Raw genomic sequence first — 13656 nt, 5'->3', positions numbered from 1 at the left:
GCCTCGGCCACAGCAAGTTCTTGCTAGACATGTCTCTAGAGGCAAGGACAACAAAAGCAAAAATGAACTACTGGGAGTTCATCAAGACAAAAAGCTTCTGCACAACAAAGGAAACAAAGAAACTAAAAGGCAACCTATGGAATGGGAGAAGATATTTGCAAATGACATAGCAGCAGATAAAGGGCTAGTATCCAAAATCTATAAAGAACTTAGCAAACTCAATACCCAAAAAATTAAAAATCCAGTCAAAAACTGGGAAGAAGACATGAATAGACATTTCTCCAAGAAGACATGCAAATAGCTAACAGACACATGAAAAAAATGCTCAACATCACTCATCATCAGAGAAATACAATTCAAAACCACAATGAGATACCATCTCACACCAGTTAAAATGGCTAAAATTAACAACTCAGGAAAGAATGGGTGCTGGTGAGGATATGGAGAAAGGGACACCCTCTTGCACTGTTGGTGGGAATGCAAACTGGTCCAGCCTATCTGGAAAACAGTATGGAGGGTCCTCAGAAAGTTAAAAATAGAACTACCCTATGACTCAGCAATTGCAGTACTAGGTATTTACCCAAAGGATACAAACATAGTGATTCAAAGGGGCACATGCACCCCAGTGTTTATTGTAGCAATGTGCACAATAGCCAAAATATGGAAAGAGCCCAGATGTCCATTGACAGATGATAAAGAAGATGTGTGTGTGTGTGTGTGTGTGTGTGTGTGTGTGTGTGTGTGGTGGAATATTACTCAGCCATCAAAAACAATGAAATCTTGCCATTTGCAATGACATGGATGGAACTATTACATGTTATGCTAAGCAAAATAAGTCAATTAGAGAAAGACAAATACCATATGATTTCACTCATGTGGATTTTAAGAAACAAAATAGATGAACATATGGAGAAGGGAAGGAAAAATAAAATAAAAACAGAAGCAAACTATAAGAGACTCTTAACTGTAGGGAATAAACAGAGTTGCTGGTGGGGATGTGGGTGGGGGAATAGGGCAATTGGTGATGGGCATTAAAGAGGGCACTTGATGGGACGCCTGGGTGGCTCAGTCAGTTAAGCATCTGCCTTTGGCTCAGGTCATGGTCCCAGTCCTGGGATCGAGTTCTGCATCGGGCTCCTTGCTCAGCAGGAAGCCTGCTTCTCCCTCTGCCTGCCACTCCCCCTACTTGTGCTCGCTCGCTCTATTTATCTCTATCCCTTTGACAAATAAATAAGATCTTAAAAAAAAAAAAGGGCACTTGTAATGAGCACTGGGTGTTACATGAAAGTGATGAATCACTGAATTCTACCCCTGAAACTAATAATACATTATAGTTAACTAGTATTTAAATGGAAAAAAGGTAAGAGATTGGCAGAATGAATTTTTTTACAAATGATCAAACTGTGCTCTCTACAGGAGACAATTTAGAGCTAAAGACATAAATAAATTGAAAATGAAAGATGGAAAAAGATATACTATGCAAATAATAACCAAAAGAGGTGAGGCTATACTAATATCTAGACTTTAAGTAAGAAACTGTTAAAAGAGATGAAAAAGAACATTATATATTGCTAAAAGTGTCAGTTCACCAAGAAGGCATAATGTCTGTGAACATTTTTGCACCTAACATCAGAGCCCAAAATTATATATGCAAACATGAACATAACTGAAGGGAGAAACACACAGTTACATGGCAATAATACTCCACTTCCAACAATGGATTGACCAACCAAAGAAAAAAGGGACTTGAAAAGCACCATAAGCCAATTGAACGTAACAATTGTATAGAAGACTCCAGTCAACTACAGTACACTACATATTTTTCATATGCACATGGTTTGTTCTCCAGGTTAGACCAAAACAAGTCTTAATACATTTTAGAAGATTGAAATCATATGCAGTATCTGTTCCAATCACAATTAATGAAACTAAAGAATCAATAACAGAAGGAAAATGAATGTCATGAATAAATGGAAAATAAACATCATACTTTTAAACAACCAGTGAGTCAAAGAAAAAAATCACAAGGGAAATTAGAAAATACCTTGACAGAATGAAAATGAAGACACAGCACACAAAAACTTACAGGATACGGTAACAGTAACACTAAGATGGGAAGTTTAGCTATGAACCTTATACCTTAAACAAGAAAAGGTATATATAACAAGAAAAAAGAGGGGCAACTGGGTGGCTGTCAGTTAAGCATCTGCCTTCGGCTCAGGTCATGATCTGGGGATCCTGGGATCTAGCCCTGCATCGGGCTCCCTGCTCAGTGGGAGTCTGCTTCTCCCTCTCCCTCTGCCCCTTCCCCTGCTCATGCTCTTGTGCTCTCTCTCTCTCTCAAATAAAATCTTTAAAAGAAAAAAAAAAGCCCACACCAATAGAACCTCACTTTACACCTTAAGGAGCTACAGAAAAAGAGAGCAAACTAAAAGCTAACAGATGGAATGAGACAATAGAAATGATAAAGAATAGAAAAACAGAAGAGAAAACCAATGAAACCAAAATTGATTCTTTGAAAAGATCAACAGAATTCCCAAGCCATAGCTAGATTCAGAAAAAAAGAACGGACTCAAATTACTAAATTAGAAATGAAAGTGGAGACAGTACTACCAATTTTACAGGAATAAAAATAATTATTAGAGAACACTATGAGCAATTGTATGCCAACAAATTGATGAAAGGGACAAATTCATAGAAACACATAATCTTCCAAAACTAAATTATACAGAAATTGGAAATTGAAATAGATGTATTAGTAGTTTTTAATACCATTCTCCAATAAAAGGAACCATAGTTCCTTGGAGAAATGGCTGATTCTAAGGATGAGGCATGAAACATACAAGGTAAGTGCAGAGGAACAGAAGGAAATGCTCAAAAACCTGAATGATGGGGGTATATCAAGAACAGAGGAGCCAAACTGAAAAAGCTCCCTGTAGCCAAAACTGCCACAATTTAGGCATTAATATAACTTAATGTATAACCCAAAGTATGGAATACCCATTAGTCCATCCTGATATGAGTAAGTGATTAAATAAGTAAATAAATGAGAGAGAATAGAAAAATCTTCAAGCAGAAGAATTCCTAATAAATTATGTGATTACTCCACCTTCAAGGAGGTGGAGCAGAATTCCCTATCCCTTTAGCAGGCTGTGCCTAGTGACTTCCTTCTAAAGAGTGCAATATGCATGGGGTTGGGGGGGGTAACTACCTCAACCAGGTCGTCCAGGTTATTATCAGTGATAAGTCATATTGATGGAGAATAATGAACCTGGACCACTTTCTTACACCATACACAAAAATAAATTCAAGATGGATGAAGGACCTAAATGTGAGACAGAAAACCATCAAAATCTTAGAGGAGAACACAGGCAGCTAGCACTTTGACCTCAGCTGGAGCAACTTCTTACTAAACATGGTGCTAGAGGCAAGGGAAATGAAAGCAAAAACAAACTATTGGGATTCATCAAGATAAAAAACTGCTGCACAGCAAAGGAAACAATCAAGACACTAAAAGGCATCCTACAGAATGGGAGAAGGTATTTGCAAACAACATATTGATAAAGGGTTGGTATCCAAAATCTGTAAAGAACTTACCAAATTCAACACCCAAAAAACAAATAATCTAGTTAACAGATGGGCAGAAGACATAAATAGACAGTTTTCCGAAGAAGACGTCCAGATGGCTAACAGACACATGAAAAAATGCTCAACATCACTCACCATCAGGGAAATACAAATCAAAACCAGGATGAGATGCCACCTCACACCAGTCAGAATGGCTGAAATTAACACCACCAGAAACAACAGGTGTTGGTGAGGATGCAGAGAAAGGGGAACTCTCTTGGACTATTGGTAGGAATGCAAACTGGTGCAGTCACTCTGGAAAACAATATGGAGGTTCCTCAAAAAGCTAAAATTAGGAGCACCTGGGTGGCTCAGTCAGTTAAGCATCTGCCTTCAGCTCAGGTCATGATCCCAGGGTTCTGGGATTGAGCCCTATGTCAGGGTTCCTGCTTAGCAAGGTATCTGCTTCTCTCTCTCCCTCTGCCCCTCCCCCTGCTTGTGCTCTCTCTCTCTTGCTCTCTCACTCCAAATCAGTCAATCAATCAATCAATCAATAAATACAGAACTCCCTATCATCCAGCAATTGCACTACTATGTATTGACCCAAAGGATACAAAAATAGTGATTTGCCAGGGCACATGCATCAAGCTGTTTATAGCAGCATTATCAACAGTAGCCAAACTATGGAAAGAGTCCAGATGTTTATCAACTGATGAGTGGATAAAGAGGATGTGGTATATATGTACAATGGAATATTACTCAGCCACACACAAAAAAATCTTGCTATTTGCAATGCCGTGGATGGAGCTAGAGTACATTATGCTAAGTGAAATAGGTCAGTCAGAGAAAGACAAAATAACATGAGTTCACTCATATGTGGAATTTGAAAAACAAAACAGATGAACATATGGGAGGGGTAAAAAGAGGGAAGCAAACTATAAGAGACTCTTAACGATAGAGATCAAACTGAGGGTTGATGGAGATGTGTGGGGGATGGGCTAAATGGGTGGTGGGTATTAAGCTGGGCACTTGTTATGATGAACACTGGATGTTGTATGTAAGTGATGAACCACTGAATTCTACTCCTGAAAGCAGTATTGCACTGTATGTTAACTAACTAGAATTTAAAGTTAAAAGAAAATGATGTCATGCTGATAGCATAAGATGGGATAAGGATAGCAGTCTCTTTGCCTCTATAGTCTTTATCCTCAAAACACAAACTCCATTTTTATCCCAAAAACACATCAGATAAGTAGCCCACACTGAAGGACTTTTCTGCAGTATCTTCTAAATGTCAAGGTTATCAAAACCAAGGCAAGTCACTCATAATCTGGAGGAGTCTAAGGAGACATGATAACTAAATGTAATGTGGTATCCTGGATGGAATTGTGGAACAGAGAAATGAGATTAAGGGGAAAATCTGAATCTCAAAGTATGGATTTTATTTAATAATTGTCAACATTATATTATTTGTTGTGACAAAACTTCTAGTAATGTTAACAGGGTAAATTGGGTACAGCATATTTAGAAATTTGCCTTCCTATCCTTGCAGTTTTCCCGTGAATTTAAAGACATTCTAAAATAAAAAATTTATTTTTAAAAAATTCAGTGCATATGCACGGCAGCAGAATGGAGAGGACAGAGGAAAAAATCATATAACTTTATATAGAACAATAATGGCCCATTATTACAGAAAATAAAATAGATAACAAAATTGAACAGAATCTCAGGGACTATGGATCTGCAACAAAATTTAACATTTTTGTCTTTGGAGTCCCATAAGGAAAGTGGAAAAGTATTCAAAGAAATAATGGCTGAAAATTTCCCAAATTTGGCAAAAGGCATAAGCCTACATTGAAGAAGCTGGGCAAACTCCAGGCAGACTAAAACCAAAGGAATCCATGCCATGAACTCCATGAATTTTTTTTCTTTTTTTAAGATTTTATTTATTTATTTGAGAGAGAGAGAAAAACAGAGAGTGGGAGCACAGGGGGAGAAGCAGAGGGAGAGGAACAGCAGACTCCACTCTGAGTGTGGATCCTGACACGGAACTTGATCCCACATCTCTGACTTCATGACCTGAGCTAAAATCAAGAGTCAGATGCTTAACTGAGCCACCCAGGTGCCCCCCATGACTTTCAAACTTAAGAAAACTAAAGACAAAAGATCTTAAAGGCAACAAGAGAAAAACTTTACCTTTATATAAGGGAAAACCATTTAAACAATATTTATGAAATGAACTTACTGTGGACAGGATATAGTTGAGTCATTTTTTAACCATGGACCAGTCTTCTATAGATGGGAATTAGGTCATGTTAATAATATTGTTCAATTTTTCTTTGTCCTTAGTTACTTTTCATCTACTTGTTTTATCAGTTATTAAGACAAATGCTGTTACTGCCCAGCTGTAATTGTGGATTTGGTTATTCTTCTAGTTTTAACAGGATATGCTTTATATACTTTGAAGTAGTTTCATAAGATGAAAAAATATTTAGGATTGTTTTGTCCTCTTGATGAATTTTTCCCTTCATCACTGTGCAGTATTTCTCTTTATCCCAGATAATATTCCTTTCTTTTGAATTTTACTTTGATATTAACAAAGTCACTCAGACTTTCTATTAATTATGTTTGCTTGGCATTTTTTTGTTCTTTTTACTTACAACTTACCTGTGTCTTTAATGTGGATTTCTTGTAGACATCATGTATTTGGATCTGGCTTTTATATCCAATCTGTCAATCTCTGCCTTTTAATTGCAATTTACATTTAACATTAAAGGAACTGTATATGGCCGTGTACTATTTTTGCAGTCTGTCTTTTCCCATTTTTCTACTTTTGCTGCTTTCTTTGGATTAACTGTATGTTTAATGATTTCATTACATCTATGTAAGTGGTTTATAGCTGTGCCTGTCTTATGTGGTTATGTGGTTACTTTAGCATTTACAGCATACATCTTTAACTTAACACAATCTGCCTTCAAATATTTTTTTACTACATTTATGAGATTTTTGTAATTGTCCATTTTTTACCTTCCATCTTTTGTGCTGTTGTCATATATTTTACATACACATACATATATATAATATATATGTTACAAACCTTACAGTGTATGGTGGTTGTTATTTTTAAAGATAATTTACCATTTTTTAAAAGTTCTAAAAATGAGAAAAGTATATTTTATATTTATATCATATTTCCAGGTTGTGGTGCTCTGTATTTCTATGTATAAATCTAAATTTCCACCCAATAGCATTTTTTTTTCTGTCTGAAGAATGTTTTTAGCTTCTTCTGTAATGTATGTCAGTTGGTGATAAATTCAGCTTTTGTTTGTCTGAAAATGTCTTATATTTGCTAAATATAGAGCTATAGGTTGACTTTTTTCTTCCAGTACTTTAAAATTGTCACTTCATTGTCTTGTGGCTTATATAATTTCTGACAAGAAGGAGGCATTCTTTGTTCCTCTATACATATTACACCTTTTTCTAGCTACTTAAGATTTTCTCTTCATCGAGTGAGATCTTGCCATTTGCAATTACATGGATGGACCTAGAGGGTATAATGTTAAGTGAAATAAGTCAATCAGAAAAAGACAATTACCATATGATTTCACTCATATTGGAATTTAAGAAACAAAACAAATGAACAGACAAAAAACAAGAGATCAAACAAAAAGAACAAACTCTTAAATGCAGAAAACAAACTAGTGGTTGCCAGGGTGGAGGTGGGTGAGGGGAAGGATGAAACTGATAAAGGGGATCAAAAGTACATTTATCTTATTGAGCACTGATAATACTGATAATATATTGTTAGCTACTAGCTTTGTTGTATTTTAAATCTTTTGATGCCTTTTCTGGTATGTAGTTAAGTTATTTGGAATTAATTTGATTATTTCAAGGATTACTTTAAGCTGTGTTATGTTAGATTCAGAGCTTGCTTTAGGACTAATTTGACTCTTATATTAAGCAATAAACATCCTTCTGGTATTCTTCCCAGTTGGCCATGAAGTACGAAATTTTTCTACCCTGTCTGGTGGCAACAGAAGCTTCCTACATCTGTGTATGCTTTGATAATTTTTTCAGCCTACTCTTTTTCACTCGTCTTTCCTCTTCCTGAGTATTTTTCTTACATACTTGCATAAGTTAGTACTTAGGAGACTCTTCTGTAAATCTCTAAGACTCCATATCAGTACAGCTTTTTCTTCTCTAGTATTTCATCCTTAACAATTCTAGTTGTCATGGCTTCCTTAAAATTCAGTTATGTGGGCGCCTGGGTGGCTCAGTTGGTTAAGCGACTGCCTTCGGCTCAGGTCATGATCCTGGAGTCCCGGGATCGAGTCCCACATCGGGCTCCCTGCTCGGCGGGGGGTCTGCTTCTCCCTCTGAACCTCTCCCCTCTCGTGCTCTCTGTCTCTCATTCTCTCTCTCAAATAAATAAATAAAATCTTAAAAAAAAAAAAATTCAGTTATGTTAGGGGCGCCTGAATGGCTCAGTCGTTAAGCGTCTGCCTTCGGCTCAGGTCATGATCCCAGGGTCCTGGGATCGAGCCCCACATCGGGCTCCCTGCTCTGCGGGAAGCCTGCTTCTCCCTCTCCCACTCCCTCTGCTTGTGTTCCCTCTTTCGCTGTGTCTCTCTCTGTCAAATAAATAAAATCTTTAAAAAAAAAAATTCAGTTACGTTACTTCAACTTACTGAGTCAGCTAGGCTTTCTTGGTTCTTTTGTTCTGTGAGTTAAACTCTTCTTGGCAGTGAGTTGTGTGATAAAGGAAATTTTCAGCTTTTAATGTTTGTGGGCCCTGCTCCTGGGCTCCCAGAGAAGCTATACTTTAACATTTACTAAGACTAAAATGACTCGACAAAACCTCAAAGCATTAGCTCTGTTTCTGCCCCGAGCACACATTGTACATCTGCTTCAATTTAAAAAAAGGAGCATTCCAAACAAAAGATAAGAAAAACAGGGCGCCTGGGTGGCTCAGTTGGTTAAGCGACTGCCTTCGGCTCAGGTCATGATCCTGGAGTCCCTGGATCGAGTCCCGCATCGGGCTCCATGCTCAGCAGGGAGTCTGCTTCTCCCTCTCATGCTCTCTGTATCTCATTCTCTCTGTCTCAAATAAATAAATAAAATCTTTAAAAAAAAAAAAAAGATAAGAAAAACAAAACCAAAAAAACTCTCCCTGGTTCCCATAAGATTAAAGTCGTACAGCCTTGCATATAATAAAAACATAAGATAAAGTCTGTAACTTTCTGGAATGTCCTTCATCTTGATGATTTGTAACTCTTTGTGTCAAGAACATATATAACCCTGCACGAAATGTTCCTTCTCTGGAGCACTCTCTTGCTTGTGAAGATTGTGTATCCCTGGCAGTTGTCCTAACTTGGGCTCAAATAAAACTCTTACTTTCTCTTTAAAATTTTTTAAAGTTTATGTTCATTTTGTATCAACACGTGATAGTCATAGGACTCACCTCATTTGATTTCCTATTGTCAGGTATTCCTGTCTGCACTGCCTGGTGTCTAAAGTCTAATAACCATTTTATGTAGTTTGTACACTTTTTTAGATGTGTGATATGGAGAAGTAAATCAGTTCCTTTTACTCTATTATGGCCAGTTTGGAAAGTCCTTCTGAAATCTCTTCTTTAAAACACAGACATTGAGCATTTTAGAATTTAATATTACTTAGGCTTGTGATTTGGGGGTTTAATAAGATTGATCCTTTATAAGCATTAGAAAATATTTTTTGTGATCACTCTCCTCCCAGAAAAGTTGTAGTGAGCACCCTGAATGTGCCATTTTTGAAACTATACCTTCCTTCATACTCAGAAACAGTGAAACGTATGCAGCTAACTCAAGTGCTAAATTATTTCCCATTTACAGGGTACTGCTTTACAAAACCAGAACTGATCTTCACACTGGAACAAGGAGAAGATCCATGGTTATTAAAGAAAGAATTTCTAAGAAAAAGCTCCCCAGGTGAGTTATTGAATACTGGCAGAAGGCATCCAAAAAATTAGATCCAAAGTGGTCAGCTAAAAAAAAAACAAAAACAAAAACAAAGTGATCAGCTGGAAGTGAGCAGTTTAAAATGTTTTTCAGCACTGTCCTTTTAGAGGCTTTTACATTTTAAATTATAAAAATAATAGATCTAATAAAATGTGAAAGGGACCAGCTAACATAAGGAGTAGGTTGTAAGCATGAGCATATTCTCATCTTTTTTTAAATTTTATTTTATTTTATTGTGTTATGTTAGTCACCATACAATACATCATTGGTTTTTGATGTAGTGATCCACGATCCATTGTTTTCGTATAGCACCCAGTACTCCATGCAGTACGTGCCCTCCTTATTACCCATCACCAGGCTAACCCATCCCCCCACCCCCCCTCCCCTCTAAAACCCTCAGTTTGTTTCTCGGAGTCTGTAGTCTCTCGTGGTTAATCTCCCCCTCCGATTTCCCCCCCTTCATTTTTCCCTTCCTTCTCCAAATGTCCTCCATGCTATTCCTTATGATCCACAAATAAGTGAAACCATATGATAATTGACTTTCTCTGCTTGACTTATTTCACTTAGCATAATCTCCTCCAGTCCCATCCGTGTTGATGTAAAAGTTGGGTATTCATCCTTTCTGATGGCTGAGTAGTATTCCATTGTATATATGGACCACATCTTCTTTATCCATTCATCTGTTGAAGGGCATCTCGGCTCTTTCCACAGTTTGGCTATTGCGGACATTGCTGCAAAGATGGGAACTAAGTATTCCGTTTGAAGCTGAAAAGTTAAATAATGAATTCCATATTCTTAACAGTAAAAAGATAAAAACTAAGAAAAATTAATAAAGCTACTAAAATTGAGAATAGGCAAATTAGAAAAGAGAAAGGAACCATAATTTTTCATTATATAATAATGAGTTACTAGATGTCATCTAAATGTATAGATGATTAAGCAATTACATAACATAATTAGAAAGGATAACTACTGGAGCAAACTGCAGCCTTCCTAATTATTAGAAGTTAAATATGTGTGATAGAGCAAAGATAACAGACCTGTTACTAGTAAAGTTTCTTAGAAAGTTGTGTAGAGTCCCCAATAATATTATGTGTCAAGTATACTTCAAATAAAAAAAAAAAAGTGAGTCCCCAGGACAACTACCACATACCACATTCATTGATTCTTTGTTACTCAGCATATAGTCATACTCATAGCTAAGATTTATAACGTGAAATGATTGGTACAAAGCAAAATCAGCAAAGAGAAAAGGGACAAAGTCCAGAGGAAACCATGTGTGAGCTTCTAAGACCCCCAGCAGTGAATTTTGTCTACCTGGAAAGTTCATTAGAGACTAGGTTCTTGGGAACCATCTCAAAATCTAAGTTCACAGATGCCAGCCAAGGGCTAATCTTACAAGTCAGCCATCTAAGGGTAACAGTCTCAGGCCTGCTGTGTCAAACATGTTGCACGAAAGCTATGCAAACACACCACATAATATACGGTAAGGTAAGCATACCTGCCATATCAACTAATGTAAATGAATTAAATTCACCTATTAAGAAAACATGCTATCAGATTGTATCAAAGAAATATGCCTAAAAAGTAATGTATAAAGTTTGAAATATGGTCATGAATTGTTAAGCCAAAAGCATTTTAAAACTCAAATTTAATTACCTAACTAATACTTAAGAATCAGTTCATGTCAAAAACAGATTTTAAAAAAAAGGACATTTTGATAAAGCTAAAAAAGTTTTTAAAGGACGTATAAAAGTTTTGAATATTAGTGTACCAAATTATCAACAAAACTATCACAACAAAATTATCATAAAACAAAAACTGGCAAGAGATATAAGGAGAAGTAGGTATACATTAGATATAGTAGACCTTAATATGCCCCTCTGATTTCATACCAGACTCAGTGGAGTCTAGAATAAGGCTCAGAAAACTAGCCCCAGGTCAAATCCTGCCTGCTGCTTTTTTTGGTAAAGAAACATTTATTGGAACACACAGCCATGTCCATTTGTTTATGTATTCACACTGCAGGGCAGAGTTGAGTAACATTGGTTTGAACTATGCAAACAACATAGGCTTTAACTGCTCAGGTTCTCTTCTATGTGGATTTTTTTCAAATAAATACAGTACAGTACTGTAAATGTATTTTCTCTTTCTTATGATTTTCTTTTCTGTAGCTAACTTTATCATAAGAATACAGTATATAATACATGTAATATACAAAATGTGTTCCTCAACTTTATGTTATTGGTATAGTTTCCATTCAACAGCAGGCTATTAATAGTTAAGTTTTTGGTGATTCAAAAATTATCATGCATATTTTCAATTGCGTTGGGGGTTGGCACCCCTAATCCCCACATTGTTCAAGGGTCAACTATAATTGCAACAGAGACTGCATGACCAGCAAAGCCCAAAACATTTACTCTCTGGCCTTTTACAGAGAGTTTCCCAACCTCTGGTCTAGACATTATAAATATAAAATGAATCTATTAAGTGTCTTTCAAAACTCTATTCTGAAAACAAAGAACAAACCTCCTTTTAAATGTCCTTGGAACACTGAGAAAATGTAAAAGTATTTTGGATAACAAAGTAGAGATACTATTTTTCAATAACACTGTAAATTGCAAACAATATGAGAAAAGTTAAAATCCCTCTCTTAAAATCAATGATGAATATATATCTTTCAAAAACCTATTTTATCAAAAGGTAAATCAAAATTATACAATATCCAGAAAAAGTTCTTATTGAAAAACATGTCTATTAGAACCTTTGGACTGTAGATAAAGCAGTGCAGAATTTTTAATCTCATATACAGTTGACCCTTGAACAGCACAGGTTTGAACTGAACAGATCTACTTATACACGGATTTTTTTCAATAAATACAATAAACTACTGTAGATGTATTTTATTTTCTTAATAACATTTTCTTTTCTCTAGCTTATTTTATTGTAAAAATACAGTATACATGTAAATTACATATACAGTATACATGTACATACAGTATACATGTAAATTACAAAATATGTGTTAATCAACTGTTTATCTTATTGTAAGGCTTCTGGTCAACAGTAGGCTATTAGTGGTTAAGTTTTTGGGGAGTCAGAAGTTATACACAGAATTTCCAACTGCATGGGGGGTGGTCAGCACCCCTTGACCAGTTGACCTTTGAAAAACACGGATCAAGTGTACTTTTTTTTAACAAGCAAGGAAGATGTAATAAAGATAAATAATACTTATATTATTATATACATATAATAATAAAAAATAAAAGATGTAATAAAAACTATAATAGTATAAATTATAAGGCAAAAGGTAGTCCTTGAAATAAAAGTAAATAAAATAGCTAACCTCTGGGGCGCCTGGGTGGCTCAGTTGGTTAAGCGACTGCCTTCGGCTCAGGTCATGATCCTGGAGTCCCTGGATCGAGTCCCACATCAGGCTCCCTGCTCAGCGAGGAGCCTGCTTCTCCCTCTAACCCTCCCCCCTCTCATGTACTCTCTCTCTCTCTCTCTCTCTCATTTTCGCTCTCTCAAATAAATTAATTAATTAAAAAAAAATAGCTAACCTCAGCCAGAAAAAGGAAAGAAAGCACTATTATTCTTTATAAGTTTGGGGACAGGTTCCTACTTCTGTAATATGATCTTGGAATATTTTAGCCTATTTTATCTCTTCTGTAAACTCTTAAATCATTTGATGGATATGTCAAAAGATAGTAAAATATCTGTGCCAGATACAGTTATTGTGCTAGATACGGTTATTGAATGAGATGAGCTCCTTTTCTCACCTGGATTATCATTCCGCCCAAAAGAATGGTCTGTTTCATTCTTCTACTTTGGTATGTATTATATGGTAAATATTTTTAATAACATTGTGGGTTGATTCCAAAATGAGATGGAGATAATTATTTCATATTCATTAATTCAGAAGACACTATTCATAAATTAATGCCCAAGTCAAATTTTTAGGATTTTTGAATCCTCAGGTGTAGGTCAGCAATTGATCTGAGCCCTTGTGTGTGCAGAGCTCTCTAGGTAATTCTGAAGCACACTGCTTCTTTTTTTTTTTTTTTTTTTTTTTTTTTTTTTTTTTTTTTTA

At 36.0% G+C, this 13656-nt stretch overlaps 1 long non-coding RNA gene across 1 annotated transcript in view; it reads left to right on the top strand.

The window, feature by feature from the left end:
- Positions 1-13656, top strand: part of LOC123326502 — a 56118-nt gene that overhangs the window by 40131 nt on the left and 2331 nt on the right. Inside the window, exon 2 of the long non-coding RNA XR_006541132.1 lies at positions 9438-9533. This is a non-coding gene — a long non-coding RNA (uncharacterized LOC123326502). The remainder of the gene's footprint in view (positions 1-9437; positions 9534-13656) is intronic.

This window comes from Neomonachus schauinslandi, chromosome 13, assembly GCF_002201575.2.
Source record: "Neomonachus schauinslandi chromosome 13, ASM220157v2, whole genome shotgun sequence".
Lineage (NCBI taxonomy): Eukaryota > Metazoa > Chordata > Mammalia > Carnivora > Phocidae > Neomonachus > Neomonachus schauinslandi.
This window is presented reverse-complemented; position numbering and strand designations above follow the sequence as displayed.